The sequence below is a fragment of the Cavia porcellus genome, unplaced genomic scaffold, assembly GCF_034190915.1.
Source record: "Cavia porcellus strain 051 isolate PalLab524CR breed Dunkin Hartley unplaced genomic scaffold, mCavPor4.1 scaffold_20, whole genome shotgun sequence".
Classification (NCBI taxonomy): domain Eukaryota; kingdom Metazoa; phylum Chordata; class Mammalia; order Rodentia; family Caviidae; genus Cavia; species Cavia porcellus.
The window spans coordinates 4,489,937-4,517,725 of record NW_026947503.1 but is presented as its reverse complement, the minus strand read 5'-3'; the positions used below and the strand labels follow the sequence as shown (position 1 = coordinate 4,517,725).

Below are 27,789 nucleotides of genomic sequence, written 5' to 3'. Positions count from 1 at the left end.
AAATTTCTCCTCGATGGTTGTCACCTTTGATTGCACCATGTGTCTCATTTCTCTGAGTTTGGAACAAATTCTAGACACACTGGAGGAAGCCAAACAGAATGCTTCTTGGAGAAATGCAGAACTGGTAGGGTGGTCAGGTTCAGGGATAGTTAATCCACAGCGGCGCTGGTTTGGTTGGGTTTGATATGGGGCTGTCCAGTCTGCAGAGTCGACTGGGAGCAGGAGAGCGTCTCAGGGGGAAGCATGAATACCCAGACCTTGTCCACCAACTACAGAGGCCCCATCTATCCCCGCACGCCCGTGATAGAGCCCACTGTGTGCTGTGAGGTGGGTCTTCCTGGACCCCATCTCTGTGTATGAGGAACCACCAGTGAGGAGGGACGATCACTTGGGGCCCACGGGCTTCTGCTTCAAGCATTCTGGTCCTGTGGCTCTTTGGACCTCCCTGTGTGACACTGCTGTTGTTCCCCACAGCTGACTTCCTGGCTGCGTCACCTAAATGAATCAGGCTCTGCCAGCAGTGAATCTCTCCTTGTTGCAGGAGTATAGGAAACAGAGTTTTGTCAGTTCCAGAACTATTCACCAATCTGTCCCTAAGTTTAGACACAGAAGGGTTGGGAAGGTTGGCTGAACCAACTGGCCTGGCAGTGTCTTTTTTCTTAAAACTGCAGAGGCCCACAAGTCGTTATTTTGTGTGCACAAGTGCTGTTCCATATGTAAAGATGTATAGAAGCAATTTTATGCATTAAAGAAGTTTCTAATATGTGAGTGTGGTGATGGCTGTAATCCCAGAACTCTAGGAGGTGGAGGGAGGATTGCAAGTTCAAGCCCAGTCTGGGAAATTTTGCCACTCAGTGAGACCCTGTCTCAGAATAAAAAAATAATTTTAATTTTTAATTTTAATTTTTTAAAAAAGAGCTAGAGTTCTAGCTCAGTGGAATGGTCCTGAGTTCAACCCTAGTACCACAAAACAATAAAAGTTCCAGTTAACTCCTACCTCTGTCCAGTGCCCTGTTTCTTCTAGTGCCATGTAAAACACTTAATACATTCTAACCATCCATTCTCCTCTTAAAACTCCAGTCCAAGAGGAAAAGCAGCAGATTGGAACAATCTTTTGGCATTTTTAGGTATGTAATGATTTGTTTCCAAGCACAAACAGTATGGGTCCCAGGTGTGCAGGATGCTCACACTACAGCACATATGCACATCCAGGGCACCTGTGGGTGTTCAGGTCACTGGGTCTCATGGCAGCTCTGGAAATGAGCAGAATTTGCTCTTCTGAAAAGTTCCCGGGGACTCTTGATGCCCCTGGTCTTGGTCATAGAGATGGAGGTCTACCGGTTTGGAGGAGAGGGTTCAGTGACTGTTATGTTTAGCTCTATAATTTCCCCAAATGTTTTATCTGTTCACAAGTCAGGCTTTAGAAAGATGATTGGATCAGAAGGATACTACAGATGATCCATTGATGAGTTCTTAGCTGAGTGTGCTGCACATGTGAGTGTGTGGTGGGGGAAGGAGGGATGGCCTGAAGGGGTGAGTCCCTGAGGAGGTAAGTCGGAGGGGCATGTCCTTGTTCCTGGCTCCTTCCTTTCTCCCTGCTTCCTGGCTAGATTGAGGTGAGTAGCTTTCCTCTTACATGCCTTTCCACGATGGTGTTTATGTCTTATAGGGAGCTGACCATGGACTGACTTCCTTCAACCATGAGCCAAACTAAACCTTGCTTTCTGTAAGTTGTGAGGATTAGGTATTATGTCCCAGCAATGGATAATCTGATTAGCATAGTGATCCTCCTGAAAAAAGCTGTCACAATTAGTTCTGAGGCATAGGGCGAATGAAGCAGTTGGGAAGACAAGCTTGGACTTCCTCATATATATATATATTCAGTACTAAGATTAAACCCAGACCCTTCAAAGGAAGCTACCTCCTGAGCTCTTCTTTCTTTTTAATTTTTTAATTTTGACACTTGGTCTCAATTAGTGACTAAATCGCCCAGGTTGGGCCTGAGCTTGCAGTTTTTCTGCTTTAACCTCCCAGAGTACCTAGATTGTAGGCATGTACCTCCCTGTCCAGTTAGCATTTTTAATTCCAATTATAATAAAAAATATTCAGCTGCTACTGGACTCTGAGCTATGTTCCTTTCTATTCCATAGGTCCAAGTATACGACCTGGCTGTGTATCTCAGGAATCATAAAACATAATCATGTGTAAACACGGTTTAGTTCTCAGTAATCGAGCACAAAGCAACAAGCCAATCTGGCACATTATTAATGACACACATCATTTGTGTGATCATCAGGCAAGAAGGGCAGCAAACTAGCTAGTGGATGGTGTTTCCCCTCTTACGTAGCCCAAGTGTTTGGTTTATTTTTGCTTTTCTTTTGTTCCTTTAGTTCTCCAGTATTTGCTATGATTAGCGCTTGGTTAGCAGCACTGTCTTAGTATTATGATGCTTAATGGTCTTCACCCCCGAATCCCACAGTGTGTTTGCACACATGCACACACACACACACACACTTGCATGGTGGATGTGAGGCCCATTGCATCTCATTCTCCCCACACTGAGTGCTCAGACTGAAGGCGTTCTGTTCCTCTCTGGGCCTTCCCAACAAGCTGTGCTTATAAGATCAGTGCTTTGATGGAAGACAGTGGGCAAGCTGGTGCCACAGAGTTGCAGACCCAGGGCGTGGGTCTGTCCCTCAGTGCTGAGCCTTGTCCTGAGTCTTTGGGACGGGTGATCATGCTTAATTTTCCTGATAACCAAAGCTGTTAAATATTGGTGTTAGTGCTGCTTCACAGAGAAGGAGACCAGCACTACTTTTCTGTCCAGTGCTGGAAAGGGACGGAGCTGGTATCTGAGGCCCTGATGGAGTCCTATGCCTTGGCGAGACTCCTCAGGGCTCTGTCTGCTCCCCTCTCTCTGCTGACCCAGATCTTGTGCGAGGGGCTGGTTCTTCTGCTCAGATAGCCTTTCTTCCCACCCTCCCCTCAGGCTGACCCATCGCTCAGACTGCAGGCACCATGTCTCCTTCATTTCCGGAGGCAAAGTCCCTCTGCTGCCCACCGCACACTGTGCATCAACACCAGAGTCAGGTGCTGAGAGCTGCAGCATTCTCAACGCGCACTGGGACACAATGATGTTTGCAAGCTTGGCTCAGCACAACTCACACGCCTAAATGTTGAGGCCGCTTTGTCCTTTTCTGGTGCCCAGAGGCAACTTTTAGCTTGCTTTGTTTTCTTTTTTCTTTTCTTTCTTTCTTTCTTTCCTTCTTTCTTTCTTTCTTTCTTTCTTTCTTTCTTTCTTTCTTTCTTTCCTTCTTTCTTTCTTTCTTCTCTGCTGAGGACTAAATTTAGGGTACATGCTAGGGGAGGCTCTGCAGGCGACAACTTCTCTCTTCCAAATGTTCACTTTTAAAACATTAAGAAGGTGTTATAGCACACATGTAATCACAGCACTCCCAGAGAGCTCAAATTTGAGGAATTTAGCAATTTTGAGACTTTTTTCTTAAAATGAAAAACATAAAAGGCTGCTGATGTAGTTAAGTGCAAAGGCTCTGAGTTCAAATCCCCAGCACAGAATTGAACTCAAGGGTCACTAACAACTGAACTTCACATTCTCCACAAAACACCACCAAGAGAGCACAAAAATAAATGGTAACTGGGCCGGTCCTCTTCATTTCCATGCTGGTTGTCACCAGCCCTGGGCAGGCCAGGCCTCTCCTTCCTCGGGCTATATGTCTATCTCTCTTGCCACCAGGACTTTTTCTGCTGGCTCGGGACCTCCTCCCTACCTCTCAAAGTAGCTGAAGGATATCTGAAAGTCCCGTGGTGATCTAAGCCATGGGAAAGTTCCCACCGTTTAAGCTGTGTCCCTGGCACATTCCATCCCGTGGTTAGGAGTGCAGAGTTGCATCTTCTGCCTCTTTGGTCCTCCTGAGTTCATTTCACAGTGGCGTCAGAGCCAGTAGGGTAGACGGGGCTCCCTCTTCCTCCATGGGTTTGCCCATCCCAGCACTCCGTGACTAACTGAATGTGTGTTTCTCATCTATCTCCTTACAATCACAAGGGGCGTGTGTGTGTGTGTGTGTGTGTGTGTGTGTGTGTGTGTGCACGCACGCGGGTTCATGCAGTCTCTCACATATAAACACAAGATCTTAAAGGCAAGTGTGACATCTTTTGCTTGACATGGTTCCAACGCTGGGGAATTCCTACTTCTCTGGGGAACGTGGCCGGAGATACAGTGGACTGTGACAGAGCACTTTAATCTTTTGCTCATTTTGCTTCAAAATAATCGTTCCAACTTTCTTTGATTAAACTGTAATTTCTATAGTAGACATTTTACTTTTAAGAACTAGCAAACTGGCTAGGCACACACCCGGAATCCTAGCTTCTTGGAACTGAGGCAGGAGGCTGAGGCGGGAGGACTGCAAATTTGACCCCAACAGGAAACCTTGCTGAAATGGTCTTCTGGGGTGGATGGTACTTAGGATGAACCCAGGGCCCTCACACAGAACAGCACGCCCGCCTTTCCTTCCCTTTGAGACAGGGTTTCACTTAGCTGCTGTGTTGCCTGGATTCACCTTTCAGTTCTCCTGCCTCGGCCTCCCAGAGTGCTGGGATTACAGGTGGGCACATCACACTGTTCTGGAACAGTTTCAAAATAAAGAGTGAAAGGGACTGGGCATGTAGGGTTTCAAAAAAACTAAGAAACAAAAGGAAAAACTGAAACTTCTGGGTTCTCATGTGCATGTTCCGTGAAACTGCACCTTCACTGTGATGAAAATATCTCTCGACTAGGCAGAGGTTGTCAAATTTCCTGAGACCCAGAGTCCAGAGTGGAGAGGATCTGGAGATTCTGGGTCCCTGCACAAGTCCCGCGCTCCTGCTGAGGCTGGTCCCACCCCGTTATCCAGCTTACTGTCCTCTGTGGGCAGTGGTGCGACCTGGTCTAGCTCTAAATCGATAAGGGTGTGGGAAGGGATGTGACCCTGCTGCAGCCTTTAGGTGTGTGTGCTCCACAACTGTTTTATGTATTTATTTAGAGAAAAAAAGCAAAACAGAATAAAGCATGGAAATAATACAGAATTTAAAAATGACACTAAGAAATCACTATAAATTACATTTTGTCATCTTAGAGATATTTCTTCAAGGTACAAAATTAAAGCATAAAAAGTGGACAATCGAACAATGACAGTGCAAACCATTCTGATTGACAATCCAACAAAAACTTAGTAATGTGGTCATCTGTTTCACACACTTAAACCCACAGTTATAGCCTTTAGAGCACTTTGCTTCCCTTTCATTTTTATAATATCTATTATCCATTTTGGATCTTATTACTCCTTCAGTTTTTGTTATTTTTTACACTCAGAGACAATGTGATATTTAAAAACATGAGTCTGATTTATTTCACTTATGAGGATAGTATCAAGTTGCCTCCATTTATCTCTAAAAGCCTCAACAACATCATTTTTACAGCTAAGTAATATTCCATTGCATAAAAATGCCTACCTTTTTCATCCACTCTGTGGTTGATGGGCATTTTAGTTGTTTCCAAGATTTAGCTAGTACAAATTGTGCTGCTATAAACATGAGTGCACATATATCCCTGTGACATGACCTTTTCAATTTTTCTGGGAAAATGTCCATGGGGGAAATAGCTGGATTGAATGAAACTTCCAATCCTAGAGTTTTGAGGGATCTCCATACTGGTTTCCACAGTGGGTGCACCAGTCTGCACTCCCACCAAAAGTGGAGAAGGGCTCCTTTTTCCCTGCAGCCTCACCAACATTTTTTATTGGTTGATTTCTTTTTTTTTTTTTTTTTTTTTTTGTCTTTTTCGTTTTTATCGGTACCGGGGGTCGAACTCACGACCGCCTGCTTGCAAGGCAGGTGCTTATGCCGCTGAGCTAAATCCCCAGCCCCTATTGGTTGATTTCTTGATGGTAGCCATTCTTTCCGGGGTAAGATGAAATCTCAGTGCTGTTTTAATTTGCATTGCTTGAATGACCAGTGATGGTGAACATTTCTTCATGTATTTATTTGCCATTTGTATATCTCCATCTGAGAAGTGTGTGTTCATCTCAGATGCCCATTTTTGGAGAGGGTCTTTGAGTTTGGGGGGCTCGATGTTTTTCAATTCTTTATATGTTCTGGATATAGGTCCTTTGTCTGCGGGATTGTTGGCTAAAATTCTTTCCTATTCTGTAGGCTTTCTTTTCACTCTGTTGGTGATCTGTTTTGAAGTGTAAAAACTTTTTAATAATATGAGATCCCAGTTGTTGATTCTTTGAAGTATTTTCCATGTGGTTTGTGTTTTCATCATGAATTCTCTGCCTATCCCTATGTCTCTGAGATTTCTATCTACCCTGTCTTCCAGTAGATTTAGTGTTTCCGTTTTAATATTTAGATCTTTGATTTATTTAGATTTTAGTTTAGTGTATGGCGACAGGCATGGGTCTAGTTTCAGTCTTTGACGTGTAGAAAGCCAAGTTTTCCAGCACCATTTATTCTTCTTCCAGTGAACATGTTTAGCCCCTCTGTCAAATAGCAGGGGGCTGAGTGTCTTTGTAGTTGTGTTTGCATATTCTAATCTGTTCCATAGGTCCTCAGATCTATTTCTTTGCCAGTATCACACTGATTTTATCACTGTAGCTTCTTTTTAGTATAGTTTCAAGTCAGGAATTAAGATGCCTCCCACCTTGCTTTTGTTGCCCAGAATCACCTTTGATATTCTAGGTTTCTTCTGTTTCCAAACGAATTTTATGAGTGTTTTGTCTAGATCTGTGAGGTCTGTTAATGATATTTTGATTGGGATTGCATTAAATCTGTAAACAGCTTTGGGAGTATGGCCATTTTCACAATGTTGATTCTTCCTAACAAATAGCAAGGAGTATCATTCCATTTTCTAATACCATCTTCAGTCTCCTTTTAAGACTAGTATTATTTCCATCATATAGGTCTTTTACATTCTCGGTTAGGCTGATTCCTAAGTATTTCATTTTTTTAGATGCTATTGTGAAAGGCAATATTTCCATAATTTCTCTTTCAGTGAGTTTTTTGCTTGTGTACAGGAATGCTATTGATTTTTGAGTGTTGACTTTGTATCCAGCTACACTGTTGGATTTGTTTATTACCTCTGGCAGTCTTTTAATGCAGTTTTTTGGGTCTTCTATATAAAGTATCTGTTATCTGCAAGTAGTGATAATTTAACTTCTTCCTTTCCTATCTTTATTCCTTTTATTTCTCTCCCTTGTCTGATTGCCCTGGCTAGTGTTTCCAGAACTATATTGAATAAGAATGATGATAGTGGACATCCTTGTCTTGTTCCTGGTTTTAGAGTAAAAGCTTTCAGATTCTGTTCCTTTAGTATAATGTTGGGTGTTGGTTTGTCATAGATGGCCTCTATGAGATTGTGCTAGTTACCATCTATTCCAAGTTTCTGTAGGTTTTTTTTTTTCATGAACAAGTGTTGGACTTTATCAAAAGCTTTTTCTGTGTCTATTGAAATGATTATGTGATTTTTTTGGCCCTGTTGATGTGGTGCATTACATTTATTGATTTGTGTATGTTAAACCATCCCTGCATCCCTGGAATGAATCCCACTTTGTCGTGATGTATACTCTTCTTGATGATTTGCTACATTCTATTTGCCAGTATTTTATTGAAAATCTTTGCATCAGTGTTCCTTAGTGAGATTGGCCTATAGTTCTTTTTGGTTGGGCCTTTTTCTGGTTTTGGTATCAAGTAATACTTGCCTCCAGGAATGATTTAAGGAGAATTGCTTCCATTTCAGTTTCAGTGAAGAATTTAAGGAGTACTGGCATCAAATCATCTCTAAATTTCTTATAGAATTCATCTATGAATTCATCAGGACCTTGGCTTTTCTTTGTTGGTAAGTTTTTTTAATAACATTTTCAATTTCAATAGTTGATATTTGGTTATTCAAAATTGTTAATATCTTCTTGATTGAGCTTTGGTGGTTCATATGTTTCTAGAAATCTGTCAGTTTCCTCTGTGTTTTCCACCCTAATGTGAGTAGAGATTTTCAAAGTAGGTATTTATGTTCTTTTGCATTTCCATGGGATCTGTAGTACTTTCTCTCTTTTCAGTCCGTATTGTATGAATTTGAGTTTTTTTCTTTCTTTTTCTTATAAGGTTGGATAGAGGATTATAAATTTTGTTTATTCTCTCAAAAAACCAGCTCTTTGATTCATTAATTCTTTTTTTTTTTTTTTAGTTTCAATTGCATTAATTTCTGCTCTGATCTTTTCAATTTTCTCTCTTTTATGAGCTTTGGTTTTGACATACTCTTCTGAGATGTAGCATTAGGTTGTTTATTTGTGCTTGTTCTGTTTTCTTGATGTGACAATTTATTGCTATATATTTCCCTCTTAGGACTGTTTTCATCTCATCTCACAGGTTTTAGTATGTTGTATCTGCATTTTCATTGTATTGTAGATATTGCTTAATTTCTTCTTTAATTTCATCTGTAACCCACTGATTGTTCAGAAAGTCGTTATTTAATTTCCATGTATTTATGCAGCTTTTGCAATTTCTTTTGCCATTAATTTCCAATTTCAGTGCACTATAGTCAGATATTATGCATAGGATAATTTCAATAGCTTTGCATTTACTTAAGAAATGCTTACATTTACTTAAGAATGTTTTATGGGTTAATATATGGTCTATTTTGGAGAATGTTACATATGCAGCTGAGAAGAATGTATATATTGATGTGGTTGGGTGGAATGCTCTGTAAAGCACATCACTACTAAGTCTATTTGCTCACAGGTATGACTGAGTTCTGTTATATCTTCGCTGACTTTTTTTTGTACTGGGTATTGAACTCAGGATCTTGCACTTGCTAGGTAGGTGCTTGTGCCATTGAGCTAAGTCCCCAGCCCCTCTTTGCTGACTTTTTGTCTAGTTGATCTATCTCTTTGTGAAAATGGGGTGTTAAGGTCCCCTGTTATAATTGTGTTCTTGTGTATTTGATTTTTCATGTCCATTAGTATTTGTCTTATATAGTTGGGTGCTCCTGTATTTGGTGCATATATATTTATACTTGTTAGTTCTTCCTCTTGAATTTTTCCACTAACAAGTATATGGTGACCTTCTTTATCTCTTTTAATCATTTTAGGTTTGAAGTTCAATTTTTCTCTTAACAGAATAGCTACCCATGCTTTTTTCTGGGTTCTTGTTGCATGAAATATTATTTTGCATCCTTTGACTTTTAATCTATGAGTTTCGTTTTGAGTCAGATGTGTTTCTTGTATACAGCATACTGTGGGATCTTGTTTCTTGATTCATTCTGTCAATCTATTTCTTTTAATAGGCGAATTGAGGTCATTTACACTGATGGATATAACTGATATATCCCAGCTTAACTTTGTCATGTTATGTTCCTGTTGTTGGTTTTCTATTTTCCCCCTTGTTTAATTGCTGGTGGTTTCTTTCTGTTGTTGTTCTGGGAATTGTGGTCATTTTATCTCTATGCAGTATGCCTTTCAACACTCTTTCTAGGGTTGGTTCAATGGATATGAATTTCTTCAGCTGTTATTGTCATGGAAGTATCTTGTTTCTTCATTAAATTTGGAAGAAAGTTTTTCTGGGTACATCAGCCTGGGTTGAAAGTTATTTTCTTTCAGGGCTTGAAATACCTCACTTCAAGCTTGTCTTTACTTGAAGGTTTTTGCTGAAAAGTCTGCTGTGATTCTAATGGGCTTTCCTTGATAGGTGAGTTGTGTATTCTGTTTTTATGCTGTGTGTCTGATGTTTTAATTGTCATATGTCTGGGTGTAGATTTATGTTGTTGTGACTGTTGACATTCTATATGCCTCACTTATCTGTGTATCTGATTCTTTCCCCGTGTTTGGGAAATTTCCTGCTACTGTTTCAGTGAATAGTTTACCGATGTCATTCCAATTGACCTCTGCATCTTCACTGATGCCTATTAATCTTACATTGTTTCTCTTGGCATCATCTTGAAGCTTCTGAATTGTCATTTCATGCTCCCTTGTTATTTTTAAAGCTCTGTCCTTTCTTGATCACTGGCTGCAATCCTGTCCTCAAGGTCCAAAATTCTATCCTCAGCTTCATTTAAATGGTTTTGCCAGCTTTCAATAGAATTTTTGATTCTTGGAATAACTCTTTCAATTTGTTTCATGGACTCTGCTTATTTTCTATATTGTTCATGAAAGGTTTCAATGAGTTTCCCATGCTCCTGTACTTTTTTTTTTTATACCTATTTCTTCTGTAGCTGTGCTGAGCAACTCCTTTACTAAGGTTGTTATTTCTGTCTTTATGTAAGAAACTATTTCCAATTTGATTTCCTCTATAGCCTCATGGATTTGTTTCTTTATTTCACTCCCTATCTTTTCAGAGATTTCTGATGTATGACTTTTAAAGTTCTCTATTTCAATGTCTCCTATACTTGCTCCTAATGGATTAGCTATTTGATATTGCATTTTGCTTTTTTATTTTGTCATTTTCACCTTTTGGGCTAATATTTGGTCTTTGAATCCCGCTCGTCTCACTCGTCAGTAGTGTGTATCTTAGGCTCCTACTGTGTGGTTGATGTTTGTCTGATTGCTGAGTTCCACAATGAAGAGGAGGGCCAGTCATCTGAATTTGTCCTGTGGTCCTATTGGGTGAGTCCTGTATCTTCCTGGGCTGACTAGCTTAGGAGTATTGATGTAGGTCACCCCTTAGTTTCTGTGGGTACTATGTCTTCAAGTTATTCCAGATCACCAGATCTCCCTGTCTGTACTGTTTGTGTTGGCTGGGACCCTACTGGGGTCACCTGACTGTGTCACTGGGTGTCTCATAAGTCCTTTTAATTTTCTCCAGGTTGGGGAGTGCTTATTGGCATACTCCTCACATTCTCTGACATGAGAACTCCTGACACTCTCTGGGTGGAGGAAGTAGTCACCCACACTCTTGTCAGGCTCGCCAGGGTCCTGCAGCTGGAGGGGACTTCACTATTGCTCATATTTACCCTCTGAAGACCTCTATTTTAGGGGCAAACTCACCTGATTGGAGCCTGCTGAGGTCCTCTGTTTGGATGGGGGGTTACTGAATCTCCCATCAAGCCAACACAGTTAATCCACTTCAGTCCAAGGTTCTGGGGGTAGGAGTGGGAGCTGAACATCAACAGCAATACTAGGCCCAGAAGGTGGCAGGGGGATCCTTCAGGGTGGAACAGTGGGCACAGAAGCAGCCTGTCCCTGCCTGCTGGTGGTCCAGGGTCAGAGGGCTGTGGGATGGTGGGTGTGGAATGGCTCCACAATTGTTTTTAAAACAGACTTTGTCTTGTAGCCAAATTAGAACTTACACAGACACACAGACACAGACACACACACACACACACACACCTGGGTCCTCCTTGCGAGTGGCTCCTGGCTGCTTCTCTTAGAACCACACCTGAGCCACCCAAGGTCCTTGCTGGCCAAAGGCAGCAAACCCTCTGCTCTGTGAGACTCAGACTGGAGTTGACATGAAGGGCTTGACTCCGGCCTGTAACTGAAGTCAGAGACCCTTACTGACCATTAAATATCTGTAGTGTTCCTTGACTTAGAGCTTAATGTGATACATTCTTTTTGTATCTTCCTTCTTTTGTTTTATTTTTGGTAGAAAATACTTTTCTGACATTCTTACTACAATTTTAAAATTCATACATCATTCCAAAAGCAATAGCTAAGGATTTTTAAATTTTAGTACTGGGTATTGAAGCCAAGGGTACTCCACTGCTCAGCTGGGTCCCAGGCACCACCTCCTCTCATTTTCCTAAGTATTTTTTATTTTGTTTCAAGGCAGATTCTTATTAAATTACTCAGGCTGGCTTTAATTTAGTAATGCCCCTGCCTTAGCCTCCTAAGTAGTGCGATTACAAGCATGCACCACTCTGCCGACTTAAAATGTAGGTAAACTTCATATTTTCCAGACTTTTAAAAGGGGCAAAAAGGCTGGTTCCCCATTTGTCACTGAAAGAAAAAGGCAAGCTTCTCCTTGGAAAGGTTCCACCGTCTCTGATACTGAGTGTTTCTGGGACGATCTTTTTTCCACTGCCGAACAAAACAGATGTGGGTGTTTCTACCAGAAAATGTGTTTCGGGAAAAAGTTAGTGCCAGCATGTTTGAATGATTTTTTACATGTATTTATTTATTTACCTACTTGTCTTAAAATTGTGGTAAAATATAAAGCCATCCACTGCAGGTCTCTCTAGCTCGCTCAGTCCCTGGTACCTTTAATCTACTTTCTGTTTCTGTGAATCTGCCTGCTTTAAATATTTTATCCAAGTATATCATGGTTAGCATGACAATGTGTGATTGAAAAATACAATGTGCATTTAAATTTAAAAAATTTATTATAGTAAAAGATGCATTGCCGTTAATCCTCACAATCCTCTCCCGTTGCTTGAACCCAGACACTCTATGTGGTTGCCACTTTCTGGAGCGGTGCTGGAATATCCCCTTCACGAGTGTCTTCCGCTGGGCTGTCATAGCCGTTCGGATGTCCTTAACTGAGTCAAAACATTTACCTTTCCCGGTCATTTTAGCTTTGGAGAAGAGCCAGAGGACACACAGTAATGTTTTTATCAACCTGCCTTTCCGTGAGATGACCCAAGGCAGTAACATTCACTGTTTTTAACCACACCTCATAAAGATGCTATATATGGTTGGCAGGGAGAAAAAGAGAGAATATATACATAGAATATATACTCCAATTCTGTTGGTTCTGTCTCTCTGACTGTAATACAAGGTAGAATCATCCAGTATTTGTCTTTTTCAACTGAATCTAGATTTCATTACTATAAAAAATATATATATATATATATATATAACTCAAAAAGCATTAAGCTGGTGGACCATGGGATGCCGAAGCAGGAGGATTGTAAATTTGAGCCCAGGCTGGGCAATCTGGTGACTTAGTGAGACACTGCTGTAAAATTAAATCAAGGAGAAGGAAACAGAGATGTAGCTCAGTGGGGTGTCCTTTGATATTTGTTGAAACCTGTGAGACAGCTTTATTATATGAAGTAATTTATGCGTGACAACCATTGCCAGGATCCATCTCCTCACACCTCCCTTTGCCTCTCTGAAATGTTGGGACAGGATGTGATCAACTCTGCATTCCTAAAAGGTAGCTTTTCACTAAATGATCACACATTCTTCTCAAGGAAAGGTACCACCCCTGTGACAAGGTACCATGCTGCTGACAGATTTTCAGGAAGCCATTAGGTAGTAGGTGAGACCTGCCTCAGGGTCTCAGAGCCAGTCTCTAAGCAGAAGTTTGGGGGGCTTATGAAACATTGCTTTCACAGGGGAGCCTCAATTCCCAGGAGGTGACCAGCCCTTGAATCTACACTGGCATGAGCTCTGTGGACTCGAGGACACAAGACCCCAAGGAAGACAATCCGGCCAGTGTGAGCAGCTCTCGCGTGAATGCGCATTCATTGCATTTGTATGCGGGCCCCCTCAATTTCAACTTGTTCAGTGATCATTAAGCCTGCGTGTGACTCTTTCTTAATTGTTGATATTCATTTTGGACATCTGGCGGGAGGGGAGAGAACGAGGCCTCTGTACTCCTGTTGTTTGAGTTTGAATCCCCACTCTACCCCATATCTTTGGCAGATGACTAAATACCCCTGGCCTCAGTTTCCTCTTTGTCACACTGCAGTGTCGTGGCTTCCCATTTGTTGGAGGTACTGTGAGGAATTGTGTGAGGAGCTACTTTAAATGACAAAGCACCCAGCAAATGGTGGTACAGTTTTTATAGTAGCAAGAGAATATGGGGAGGGGCTGGGGATTTAGCTCAGTGGCATAAGCGCCTGCCTTGCAAGCTGGCAGTCATGAGTTCAATCCTCGGTACCGATAAAAAGGAAAAAGACAAAAAAAAAAATATAAAAAAAAAAGAGAATATGGGGAGAGAAACTTTATGTTCACTTTTAAGGTGTAAAGTTGTGAGACATTATAGCACATATATTATTCTCAGGGTCATTGTACGTTTTCACTTAGTTAAAAAAATCATCGTATATCTGGAAATCTTGAGTTAGCATAGATGGGTTTAAAAGAAGCAATAATTGGATGACATGAAATTCCATTCGCTAAGTTTAAAACGATCAAATGTAAGCAATTCCATGTGGTTTACTGAATGCTCTTGTCATGCATGTTTTAGTTGGAGGTTGTGGCCCAGATGAACGATATGCCCATGATTCATATGGTGTCATAGAAGCAAAGCTGCAGTAATTACTGGTGCCCAAGCTAATTTTAAATAGTCAAATCCTGCTCTATGTCACTGCATTTTAGAACTGAAAGGTACCTAAGCAATCATTAATCTAACATTATTTTTAAGATATGGAAATTGAGTCTCAAAGAGGTTAATTACACATCTCGGTCTAGAACTTGTATTTTCTGATTTCCATTTTAGTACTTTAGCCCTATTCTATACGGCTGCCCTCAGACAATGTGCAGATTGAGCGGCGTGATTGTGTAGGAGCTCTAGTGTTTGTGCATTTGCATATAAAAAGATGATGAGAAATCACAGTGCTACTGCAGGGTCAATAGGCCCTACACAAAATATTAGCTCTTGAAATATTAAACATTTGCTTAATGCTTTTGCTCACCTCTTTATACATCAGGATATATATATTTTACAAATGATTTGGCCTGGCTCTCTTGAATGATTTTTAAATGCCCGACCCTGGAATCTGTCTTCCCAGTTCATAAAGCTTCATGGACACACCCACTGTATTGGTCAGGGTTTTACTAGAAAGAACAGATTAACTCGGGATACACAGAAACAACAAGATTGGCTTACGATCATCAGTCACAGAGTCCGATGAGGAAGCGTGCAGAGGGTGTCTATGCACTGGAGGCCGAAGGATTCAGTCCAAGGTCTGGAGTTCACCCTAGTGTCTTGTGCAAGTCCGCACCAGCAGGCTGAGGGGTCCGCGACAGAAGGCCGAAGGCTCTGGGATGAAAGGTCGAGGAGTCTACACTGGAAAGCTGAAGAGTCTATACTTTCCAGCGTAGACTCTTCAGCCCTTCATCGCAGAGCCTTCGGCCTTCTGTCGCAGACATCTTGAGCAGGGAAACAGCTGTGGCCAGGTATTGCCCGTTTCCCATGGTGACGGGTGATGGTGATACAATTGGCCACACTGGTGAATATACTATCTCATGGGTTGGAGAATCCTTCAAGGCAAATCAGACAAACCAGGCTCATGAAAGCATCAGTTTAAATAACAAGTGTGAGGGATTTGGCTTCTCGTGGGGTGAGTCTGTGGAAATCACAGAAACACAGCAGGCGGCCAGACTTCATTGGTTTAGGAATTTGATATTTATTTTTTCCAGTATATCCCTTGGTTTCATTCTTTTGATTGAGAGGATCTTTAGGGCAAGCGTAGGTATCTTTTTTTTCTTTCTATTCCCTATGCTTATTACACAGAGGGGTTCATGAAATGCTTGTTGAGTGACTGAAAGAATGTATGTATTCTTTTTCCTGCTTTGTGACTGGGCATGGTGGACCTATGTACAGGAATGGAGTGCTGACTCTGCCACCAATCTGTGGAATGATGTTGCTAAACATTCGGATGAAAGAGGCCTTCTATCTGGCATACACTCTTGAAATGGAGCACCCTGCTGGGTGAGCAGGGCAGCCTCTCAAGCCACTGCTGCCCATTAGCAGCTGGGTGTGAATTGGTTCATCAGCTCACTGCCCTCCTGGTGCTCCCTGTGCAAGGTCTGACTAGTAGAAAGAAGTCAGGAAGGACTTCAGGACAGCAGTAAACATAGCAGGAGGAGAAGGAGCTCTGGAACTTGGCAGGGATAGCAAATGTCCCCAGCTTTTCATAGGGCCTTTAATGATAAACCTGGACCTAAGGAATCCCTGCCCATGGCCAGGGACGATCACTTGCTTTTCCACTTATGCAGGAGGATTGCTGTGAGTTCGAGGCCAGCCTGGAATACATAGTGAATTCAAGGCTCGCCTGAACTAAAAGAAACAGAACAAAACAAAAAACCTGCCCAGGAATGATTTGCGTACAGATCACTAAATAAATTTTGAAGAGCAGCAAACAGAACAGTGTGGTTCTACAAATCCACCCCAACTCCTGCCACGACTTTGATGGAAGTGCAGGGGTGTGTGTACATGGGTGTCTCTGTGTGTAGGTATCTATGTATACATGCATGTGTGCACAGCTGTGTGTGCATGTATTGTATTTGTGTGTGTGTGTCAGTGGGGGTGTGTGCAGGAGCAAGTGATGAATCAGGCTATTTAAGTATCTAGGGAAATGGTCCTGGGGTAATGTTTTGGAATAGTTAAGTGACTGAAGAAAGCAGTTTTAAGAAGGAAAAAAATAAGATAGTGTTATGACAACTTCAGAGTTAAAAGGGGACTGTGATTAGAAATAAGGGAAGGTGTGTCCCGGTTCCTGCAGAGAAGCAGTAGAAGGCTCACACCGCGAGGACGGGTCCAGCAGCTGTGCTGGCCTGCACAGCACAGCCTCTCTGCACACCCGGCCCCTGCAACCGTCAGGACTACTTCTGCAGCCGGGGCAGAGGGTTCAGCTCACATGCACTCTGTTCTTATTTTGCAGCATCGGGTCGATGGGCTTTTCCTATCTAGCAAATTGCAGGACACGGTAAACACAAGGCGTAAGTCAAAATCATGTAGCCACTTCCTGGGCTGGTGAGGAAATCAGAGTGCGTCTTGCTTTTTATTCTGCACCCAGCTCAAAGGAGGGATTAAAACAGTGCTGCTTGTCATATTTCATTAAGGGTCTCTCTGTGGTCCCCATGAAGGCGAAAGGCCTGGCCCCAGGACCCCTGCTGCCCTGAATGGGTGGCCAGTCTGAGCCCGAGGTCAGACACAATTCTAATGTAGAGAAGAGTGGCCAAGCCGCTCAGGAGTCCAGATCTCTGAGCAAATGGGAGCCGAGCTGAGGTCATGCTTCTCCCGCCCCTTAATATCTTCCCGGGAAAGAGAACTGCTCACGGGGAGAGCATGTTTTTCTTTTGTTTAAAATGTGCCAAGATCCAGGTACGGAGGGCTCTGATTCCCCAGCCTGGCTGGTGGGGATGAGCAGGGGCCCCTCCTCATCCTAGGCTCATCTCTCCCAACACCTTTGCTTTTCTTCCTGGGGTGGTGGCGGGGGGAACAGAGTAAGTACATGCACACCTCTGCATTTATTCCCTTAATTGTCATGATTAATTGGGTTTCAGGGTGAGACGGCAGCAGGAAGGTTCAGGAAGAGGCCAGCTCCTGTGAAGCGGCAGGGTCGCTGTTCAGGATTGGAACTGCATTTTTGTGCTTATTGTTTTTAAGGCTTTGATTACAAATCTATTCTTTTACTTTTGTAGCCCCCCCCCCCACCCTTTCTGGTAAAATTTGTGTTAGGGGTTTTCTGTGCTGTCACCATTGCTAACAATGGACCAGGGGAGGAAACTAAAGGTTCACTGGAAATAAATAACTAGGAGGCTGCTGCAAAAACCAGGAGACTGGGTGGTGTACAATTTTGTTTTATTTCATCTCTCCGTACTTGAGTCTCAAGTATGGTTCTTATAACTATGCAATTAATCTCAACATGTGCAGATTGGCCTGAATTCTATAGCATAGGAAAACATACCTCAGCAAATTCTACATGATGTTAATGTAAAAAAGCACAGGACATAAAGGGAATTTAAATTATTAAAAATAATTCTGTTGTATTTTTACAGCTTTCATCCTCTACATGAATTCACATAGCATGTACGGCCCAGCGCTGCCCGCACAGCAAGAGGAGCTTTGGAAAACAAGAGTACTGGCATCATTTTCTTCCTCTGTCTCCACCACCATCTTAAAGATCTCCCAGGAAAGGACCTTGCAGTCTCCTTGGGTGATTCGCTCAGAGCCCTCCTCTCGGGGCTAAGACATGCATCCTTGCCGCTACCTGGAAATTTCTCCGACAGTTTGTGGTGGTCTCCTGCGTGGCCTCTTTTCAGAGTGCTGTTTCTCAAAGAGCGTGGTCCCACCCTCTCCCTGCAATGCTTTGCCTCATCCTTCTGTACACACTGATAGAAACTGATGCAAAAATTTGCAACCCCTATTAATTATGCACATGAGATTTCAATAGCTGGTGAAGGAGAATTCCACGAAGATGCAGTAATCAAGCAGAGTGTCGCATAAATTGTACATTTATGAGAAGCTAGGTGCATGGGACAGAAAATGCAGTGCATGTGAGTTAGTGGCAGCCGGCAGCCTCGAATCCGCCGTCAGATCTCTTGGGTGAACAGGATGTGGTAACCAAGAGAACAAATCCTTTGAGGTTTTTCAAGAGACAATAGAACCTCCTGGGGGAGGATTCTAGGTACTACAGAGCATCTTTTCTTAAGCTTTTATTTTAATGGGCATTTGTGTGTGAGAGCAAAGCAAGTCCTGCTCCCAGTGTTAAAGCTTCCCAGAGAGACGCATGACCTGAAGTCATACAACTTGCGCCCTTGTTTGGTACCTGGTCCCTTCCTGGTTTTCTCTTCCCTCTCCGCGTGGAGTTCATTCGGTGGTCCTCTTCAGGTCACATCTTTCCATCCTCCTCCAGGCAGGCAGGGCTTCTTCTGCATGTCATCAGTTCTTTATCCTCCTTTACCCTCACTTTATTCCTAAGCCCTCCCCACTCCTGGCAGTCACAGTATTGCATTTAATGTGTACTTTTTGATTTATCTGTCTTCTTGAGACAGATATTATCATCTTGTTTTGTGGTTTTTTAAATAAGTGTAAATGGTATTGTGCTAGGTGTTTTGCTCTGCTTATTTTGTTTCATCAGGATCATGCACCTGGGGTCCGCTCATTCTGACGACGTACTTATGTCAGTGTGCCTGCCTCCTACTGGGGTGCCCCAAAACCCCGTCCTTAGCAGAATAGCCTCTCCCTTCTTCCAGGCTGGATCCCACATTGCTACTGTCCTTCCTCTGGGGACTTGTGAGCAGTCTTCTCAAGCAAGTTGGTGAGTCCTGATTAACAGGGCCCCTCTGTCTCGGGGCTGCTCAGCTGCTTTTCGGGGTAGCTCGGCCAAGTGTGCGTGCAGAAGGACTCAGTGGGTTCAGGATCACTGGACACACATCAGAATGGTTTTCCCACCATTTGACTTGTTTTCATATTAATAAAAACAGGGATCTGCCTGTAATACCGGTTATCTGGGAGGCTGAAGCAGTAAGATTGAAAGTTCCAGCCCTGACGGGGTGATTTGGCAAGACTGTCTCAAAAAATTAACAAGGTGAAAAGAGCTAAGGACATAGTTCAGTGCAAAGTCCTCAATCCTGTGCACCCAAACTAGCAAACAAACACGTTCAAGGTAGACTTGGGATTTTGTCTTAATATTCAGCAAAGAATATTTCTTTCATTTTGACTTACTGTTTCATAGGTTTCTTAAGAGAATTCAGCTTGAATTTAGATTCACTAATATACACAGGATTTATATATAAATTTGCAGCTAATTGAAAGCATCTAAAATATTGTTATTCTACACAAAATGGAGTGTCATTGCTTACTCACTTTACTTTTTAACTCTTCATTTTGAAATCATTTCCAATCTTATGAAAAAGCTGCAAAAATACAATAAAAATGCTCCCGTACTCCCTTCCCTGAGAGTTGTTATTTCATGAACAGCACAGGAATTGAAGCAGCTCATGAACATGGATTCATTGTACCTAGTAATTAACAGCATTCTGCAAGTTTCACGTAAATCTACCACTTGTGACTTCTCCGTGGGCCAAGGCCCAACCCAGCAGCACCTTGGCACTTATTGCTGTGCCCTCCAAGTCACCAGCAATCTGGGGTACATTCTCAGTGTTTCTTTGCATTGATTTAACTGCTTCCAGAAGTAACTGAAGAAGGAAAAACTATTATTTTGTAGACTGCCTTTTTGCAGGAGGAAGGTTGTCTAATGTTCCTTCTTGATTAAGTTCAGGTTGTACATTTGTGGCAAGAGTACTCTATAACCATGGTGGACAGATAAAGTACACAACACCCAAATATTTTTGGAGCATATATGCACCTGTCTTAAATCCATATCAAGCTGGATATTCCACATTGTTATCTGACTAATCTGGAAAGCCTAGGCGTACATCCTGCTGTGACACACTCATATCATATGAAGGGATCTATACATCATTTTGATATCTTTCAATAACTCTGAATTGTAGACTAGAATAGTGCCTGCCCATCCGAGAGTTAATGTGTTATTTTCCCCTTTTTAATTAGTAAGCATATTGTAGAGAGATGCATTTGAATCTTTGTAAATATACTTCCTCTGGGCTGGGGACGTGGCTCAGTGGTAGAGCTCTTGCCTGGCATGTACAAGACTCGGGTCAATCCTAGCATCACACGCACACAAAATACTACTTCTCATCATACTTTTGTCCATCAATTTTAGGATCCATTAATTCCTCGCCTTCAATACATTTTACAGTAGTGTTTGCCAAATAGAGACTTTACATATCCATCATTCCTTCCACATTTATTAATTGAGATTCTACTATAAGGAAGAGTTGTACATTCCCCATTGATTTCTTTATTCAATTACATTTTATGTCAGCATGAATGAGTGAACATTAATTTAATTGCATGAGAAAGAATCCATTACAGCCATTATTTATTGTGCTGCCCAGCGTGTTCCGGATCCAGTCGTGCAGATAGCTCCTGTTTGGGTTGGTGCGCTCTCGTGGAGTTCTGAGCCCTTCTCCACTGTCCGACCCTGCAGAGGACGCCAGCGCACCCTTTCTGTCCATGCACAGCCCCGGAAGCAGCCCTTCTCCAAGGTGCCTGGCTTTCCTTTTGGAGAATGCGTTTAGAAACCAAGATCTGGAAACAATGCTGTACTGTCTTACTTTAAGTTGTTGCCCTCCTTATAAATTTTGTTCTTAAAATTTTAATTTCTACTAGGATATCGCAGGTATAGAAAAATGCTGTTTTTTTATAGAATTGTCATATTTAACAACATAATTAAACCTAGCTCGTTCTAATATGTATTTGACATTTAGTATTATTTTGTGGTACTGGAGGTAGAACCTAGGGTCTTTGTGCTGAACTATCCTCTTCCCTTTAAACAATTTTAAATTTCATTAAACACGAACTTGCAGCTCTGCTCGTCTGCCTCTCAGGGCACTGGCGTCCAGGCATGCACAGCCACACCAGGCTCATATTTGACTTTTAGATAACCAATGAGATCAAATGCAATGAGGCCTTATCTCTTCCCTCCCACTTTCCCCCCCTTTCTTTATAGTAGATGAGGGCTATAAATACGGTAAAATGTAGGCATGATAGTAGGATCATTGATTTTTCCTAAACTCAAAGATATACTTTTGCTAAGTTCAGGATCTTTCCTTCCCTTATCTAAGTTTCTGAAAGATATTTTATTTGTAACTCATAAATGAATATTGACTTTCTTCAAATACCATCTTTTTGCACTGTTGGCTTTTTGACATAATCACAACTTTTCTGTATGTACGTAGCACTGACGTTGGAAACTAGCAACCACCTTGACAACTCTGCAGTTTCTGAAAACATTAAACACAGGGTTATTACGTGATCCCCACTACGGCATGTGTCTGCATGTCCCCCACAGAGCCTCATGTGATCCTAGGTGGGGCTTTTTCAGAGGTGGTGGACCCAGAGTGTGGGAAGCTGGAGTTAAGGGTGTGTGGTCACTAAGCTGGCCCACTGATTGGTCTGACATAGGTCTCAGTGTGGACAACGGAAAGGCCCGTCCCAGGTGTGAGTGCTGCCCACACGAAAGGCGTGTAGACTGGGAATAACATAGGAGACAGACAGAGGGCTTTTTTTTTTTTCATTCGGCACCGGGGATCAAACTCACGACCGCCTGCTTGCAAGGCAGGTGCTTATGCCACTGAGCTAAATCCCCAGCCTCAGACGGAGGGCTTTTGTGGTTACTTACTGCTTCTTTCCTCACTTCTTCACTGCTTTGCTCCCATCCTGCCTTTGCCCACCATGAGCTGTTTTCCTCTGTGATGCCCCCTGCCATGCACCACCCTGCCTTTGGAGCCAGCTGGCTATGACCTGAAACCTCTACAAACTGTGAGCTAAATAAACCTTTCCCCCTTTAAATTTGTGCTTGAGTATTTCTCTCAGCAATGAGAGAAAAGTAACTAAGACAATCCATCAGTTGTAATCTTAGTTACTTATTCAAGAGAAATAAAAACATATGCTCACATAAAATTTTGTATATAAATGTTCATAGCTTCATAATTTGTAATAGTCAGAAAGTGAAAATAACCCAAGCATCCATTAACTAATGAATGGGAAAATGAAATGTAATGTATCTACTTTATAGAATACTATTTGGCAATAAAAAGAAATATAGACATATAGATCCATCTTAAAAACAACTGGAGGAAGCTAGTCACAAAAAACCCACATATGATATATCTTCTTTATAATGTGTCTATAATAAACAAATCTACAAAGACAAACACAGACTCAGGATTCCTGCAGCTGGAGGTAGAGGTGGGGTATGTTTTGGGGAGAGAAATGAGAAGTGGTTTTTTAGTTTCTTTTGGGGTGGTGAAAATGTTCTAAGATTAGACTACGGCCCTGGTTGCACAGCACTATAAAGGCATTGAGTGATACACTTTAAATATGTGCACTTTATAGTGTGCAAATTGTCTCCCATAAAAGCCTGACAGTGAAAAGTCGCCAAGCCCTCTTGCCTTGGAAGGGGAGGTCATAAGCGGTATCTTATACCTGTTGCTTTGTTTATTTTTCTTGCTCTTTCCTGTGTTAAATTTTGCATTTTTCTTTCATACTCACCCGGCATATTTATTGGCAAATACTGTTCAAAACCATCTTTTAAAAAGATGTTGCATTTCTGCAATCCCCCATTTGCTCCCAAGTCTCACTGCTGGCCAGAGAGGTTGTTAACTGAGTTGTTTTCATACCCAGTTTTTGTCTTTTTTACTTTCTTTAGTATTTTTGTCTTCTGTTTCACTGAATTAAGCTTTATTTTCATTGTTTTGTTTTTTGCTTCAGTTTTGTTGCCGCTTTTTAAATTTCATTTCATCCTAAACGTATTCAAGGCTAGAAATTCTATATGCTTCCCTCCTAAGTAATGCTTTTACTATGTCTCATATTGTTTTTGCTGTGTGGTGATTTCATGACCATGTAATTTTAAACATCAAATTATTTTTAACTTTAGGATTATTTAGTAGTATTTTTTTTAGTTTCCAAGCAAAGGGCCTTTTTAAAAGCCACCACTGTGTTGGTAATTTCTACCTTTGTCACGATGCTAGAGTACTTAGTCTGTATGTAACTGATCCATTTTTAGCTGAATAGCTGGTCTATGTGTGCAAATTTATACATGTGGATTTAAACATGTGTGCTCTCTCAGTTGAGCACAATGTTCTTTATAGCTCAAGCTTATCGGTCATATTTTTTTCATCTGGGATATCTATGGTTTTGTCTTCTTGTTTCATCCGTCTTTAAGAAGGATGTGCTAGTATCCCCCGCCACAGCGGCCCATTTCCCTGCCTCCCCAGCAGTGTGGTCACCGCGGCTCCACACACCGAGGGCGTGACCCATGTTCCAGAGGTGCACGGCTCCCACTTCTCCACCAGGGTGCAACGTCATTTCCTGGCCCTTCTGGTCGCTTTAGACTTACGTTCTCATTTATCAGATCTTAAGATCACTCTGCCAATTTTCTTTATTTCATAGTTGCTGACCATAAATTTATAATCCTTGTATTTTAAGATACTTTTTTCTTTATTGTTGTGTATTTTTAAACATTCTGTTCTCAAACCCAGGAAAAAGCACTTGCTACGGAGTAGGTGAAGGTAATGAATGGCACATATACTCACGTAAAGGACCTTATTTCTGGTATCTGATACTTTTGATACACTGAACTTCTCTTTCTTTGTTCCTGGTTTCTATTTTATAGGTCAAGTATTCTTTTGTGATACTATAGACATTGTACATTTTAATTTTTGATTCTTTTATTTTAGAATCTATTCTAATGTTTTCTTTCTTACTGACCTTTAAATTTACCAATATCTATATTTTTATCTTACCAAGAAAAGTACCCTCCTGTCTTCAGGGACCTACTTCTTCTGCCCTCTTTGATGCGGATGTTGGGCAAAGTTTAAATTCTGGGTTATCTCAAATAGTACACGTTGATCAAATACTTAGTTCCTCTTAATTCACAGTCTTAATAATTCACAATAGCAATTTGTTTCTCTTAACTTTAGATCTTTCCTCCAATATGTTTTACAAAAAGTAGATCTTTTGATGGCAAACTACCTGAAAACTGTGTCCCCACATTCTTTCTACTATACCTTCAATTTTATTGTTGTTGTTTGAGGCGGATCTCACAGGTCTCGAACTCCTGGATCCAAGGATCTTCCTGCCTCAACCTCCCGGGTAGCTGGGGTAGTAGGTATGTACCACTATACCTGGCTTTATGTTTTCCAATTTGAAGGGCAGTTGTCTAGAGATAGGATTATTCTAGGTTCAAACATATTTTCTTTTACTTATTGAAAAACATTGTTCCATTGTTTCTTGCATTCACTGTTTCTGTTGAGAAGTTGAAGAGGAATCTGAGTCCTCCTCCTTTCTAGGTGAGATGCTGTTTACTTCTGGAAGCTTTTAGAATATTTTCTTTGTATTTATGGTCTTGAATTTCACTGCAGTAATCTAGGTGTGGGTTTTCTTATTCTCCCTTTTGATTCTCTGAACATTGTCTTGAGAGGATGAGGATATGCCCAATATTTAATTTATTTTTACATTTTTTGCCTGTCTGACGTCATCACTCCCTAGCACTCCCATTTCTAGTCTCCTGTCCTTGCCTTTGTTACCCTTTCTCTCCTCCTTCTCTCCTGTCACCCGTGGGGAGAGCCCTTGGTCTGACATGTCCACCCATTTCCTGCTTCAGCTCTTTCCATCTGGCTCCTTGTCCTGTTTGTGTTAACTGTCAGTGTCTTTCAAAACTTCATTTTAGTTTGAACTACAATATTATAAAATGTATTATAATAATTGCTGAAAGTTGTTAGTAAGTTAAATGATAATTTGGTGTAATAAAAGTGTTGCGCCCAGAAACGAAAGAGAAATGAGACCATGAAACGCAGTATTTTATAGAGGCTTTGATAAAGTCCTGTAAGTGCTGCATCCCGCAGGGCCTTTTGATTGCACGTGACAGGAGCTCCCGTCACACCAGCTTAGGCGAAAAGCTACTTAGTGTGGGGAACGGTGGCCTGGACCTGGACAGGCAGCAGGGGATTTGCTTTTGCTGGGCAGCGCACTGTCTGCAGCTCCAAATCTGTGGGTCCCTGGTTTATAATCCAAGAAGAAGAGCATCTTCCCTGTTGCATCAGTTTGAGAGATCCTGGGGAGGCCCCTGATGGGCCACCAGCCCACATACCCTCTTCTTGGACCATTCATGATGGTTCCTTCTTGATGCCTTCACCAGAATTACTCAGTTGGATGTGGAGGATCAGTGCTATGGTTGATACACTGTGTCAACTGGGAAGTCTAGAAGCTTCACTAAGTGACACACAGCTCTCCATCCTAGAGTGCAGATGACAAGCAGTTACTGCTCCATGATATTGTGCCTTGTGTCACTCTGAGGAGGTCAGAACTTTAATTAAGTGATTCAAGAGGGTCCCTATCATGTGTAACATCCTTAACCTGTGCAAGAGTAGGGCACGGATGGTGTGAGTGCTACATCCACCCCAGGGGAGTAGTCTGCATACAATAGAAGGCATTTGAAGAGGGGCTGATGACCAGAGGAGCTTAGAGCTGACATTGTCTCCTGGCTTCTGGCACAGACTGTTCAGCTTCTGCCTGGGATCCTTCAGGCTTCAGTGGTAAACTCTTCCGTGCTCTGTTGTAGACCCATCGGCCTCCTGATACGGAATTGCGCAGGACACTGCAGTGAGCTCCAGACCTTGGGCTGGACCCTTCAGGCTCCGGCATGTGGACACCCTCTGCAGGCTCCCTCATCTGACTCTGGTTGACCATTGTAAGCCAATATTGCAATTTCTTATACATTTGTACATCTTGTGTTATATCTTTTTTTCTAGTAAACCTTGACTGATACAGTTATCTTAGCGGGAGGGGAATGTGGATTTTACAAAGATTGTATGGCTAAGAAGGCTGTGTGATAAGTAAAATCCCAGCTTCTCTCTCTTGCATGCAATCCTGTCATAGGTGGGTGGTCAGGGAGAATACCTGGCATTCTTCTATTCTATTTTCATAACAATGTTGTTGAACTATAATTCATACACCATATAATTCACCCATTTAAAGTGCACAATTCAATGGTAATTAGTATATTCAGAGTTTTTCAACATCACGACAATCTATTTTAGAGCATTTCCACCACCTCTGAAAAAGAAACCATGGATCCTAGCACACTGCTGTGATTTGCATTGTGATGTCCACCCAAAGCCTCACGCACTCATAGTAGGGGCTTTGGGAAGGTGACTGGATCATGTGTGATACTCAGCAGTGGATTGGTTCGTAGCTAAATGTGATTTGAGAGGTGAAGCCTGGTTGGTGGTTCCTGGGGGTGTGGCCTGGGAGGGTCAATCACTCTTCAGCCTCCTTTCATCTCTCTGTTTCCCACTGGAGTGCAGGGCACTTGTTTGTTCTCTGCCATGCAGAGCTGGCTTGGGGCCAGCTGACACGGACTGAATCCTCTGCAAACTGTGAGCCAAAGTAAACCTCTCCTCCTCAGAGTAGTGAGTGCTGTGTATTGTGGCTTAGTGACTAGAAAGTATGACCCAGGCACTGCCCACTTGCCTCTGTCTTAGTTACTTTTCTCTCAGTGCTGGGACAAAATATTTGGCACCCATAATGAAGGAAGGAAAGGTTCATTTAGCTCATAGTTTGTGGAGGTTTCAGTCCTTGATCAGCTGACTCCAAAGCAGGGTGGCGTGGCACAGGCCAACATTTCAATGCAGCAAAAGGGAGAAAAAGCAGCGAGAGCAAAAAAGAGGGTGAGAAAAGCCTCCTTTCCTCCCCACATTGTAAGCAGGCTGCCACCCACTAGGGTGAGTGTAGCACTCACAAAGTCTCTCTACCCTCCTCTTGCACAGGATAAGGATGTTTACAAAGTGAGCACCCTGGCCTTCTGCTGAGTCCTTACTTAAACCTCTAAGCTTTTCAAGTTAACAGTATGTCAACCATCACAGCCTCTAACCCTCAGTCTCCCCTCATAAAAAAATCCTTCCACAAAAATTTGACTTAATTCATTTTCCAATGACAAGAAGTAACCCAGATCTGTTTCCTACATAATCAGCCATCGTTTATCCTTTGTTTACTATGGAGGCCATCTTCATGACTGGCCATGGCTAGCTTCTAGTAGGCCTCAGGTGGGCACAGGTGTCTCACAGAGTCCTCTGCTAAATCTGTTTTCAGCAGGAGATGGAGGGTGCTGGGCTAGTCGCTTCTCCCCGGTTCTTTGTGGTAGTTGAATTGGCAGAAATTCAGCTTCCTAGTTGAATGTGGTGGTGCACTTCTGTAATCTCACCATTCTGGGAGGCTGAGGCAGGAAGACTGCAATTTCAAGGTCCAGCCTGGGCAATTTATCAACTTATCAAGACTCTTTCTCAAAATAAAAATGATAAAGGGTTGGGGATGTAACTTAGTGTGGAGACACTAGGTTCAATCCCTAGTACCAAACAAATGAACAAAAAAAAAAGAAAAGTACCAGTTCTGGGTCAGCAGTGGCCCGTGGACTGGGTGTGGTCATCTGGGCTCTGGAGTACCATGTATACAGCAGTTCCACTTACAAAGCAGGACTCAGTTCCT

General features: G+C 42.2%; 1 long non-coding RNA gene across 1 annotated transcript in view; it reads left to right on the top strand.

The window, feature by feature from the left end:
• The window catches only part of LOC134471754 (uncharacterized), a 32,727-nt gene extending 13,122 nt beyond the window's left edge, over nt 1–19,605 (top strand). Inside the window, exon 2 of the long non-coding RNA XR_010041352.1 lies at nt 17,715–19,605. This is a non-coding gene — a long non-coding RNA (uncharacterized LOC134471754). The remainder of the gene's footprint in view (nt 1–17,714) is intronic.
• Nucleotides 19,606–27,789: the final 8,184 nt, after the last annotated feature.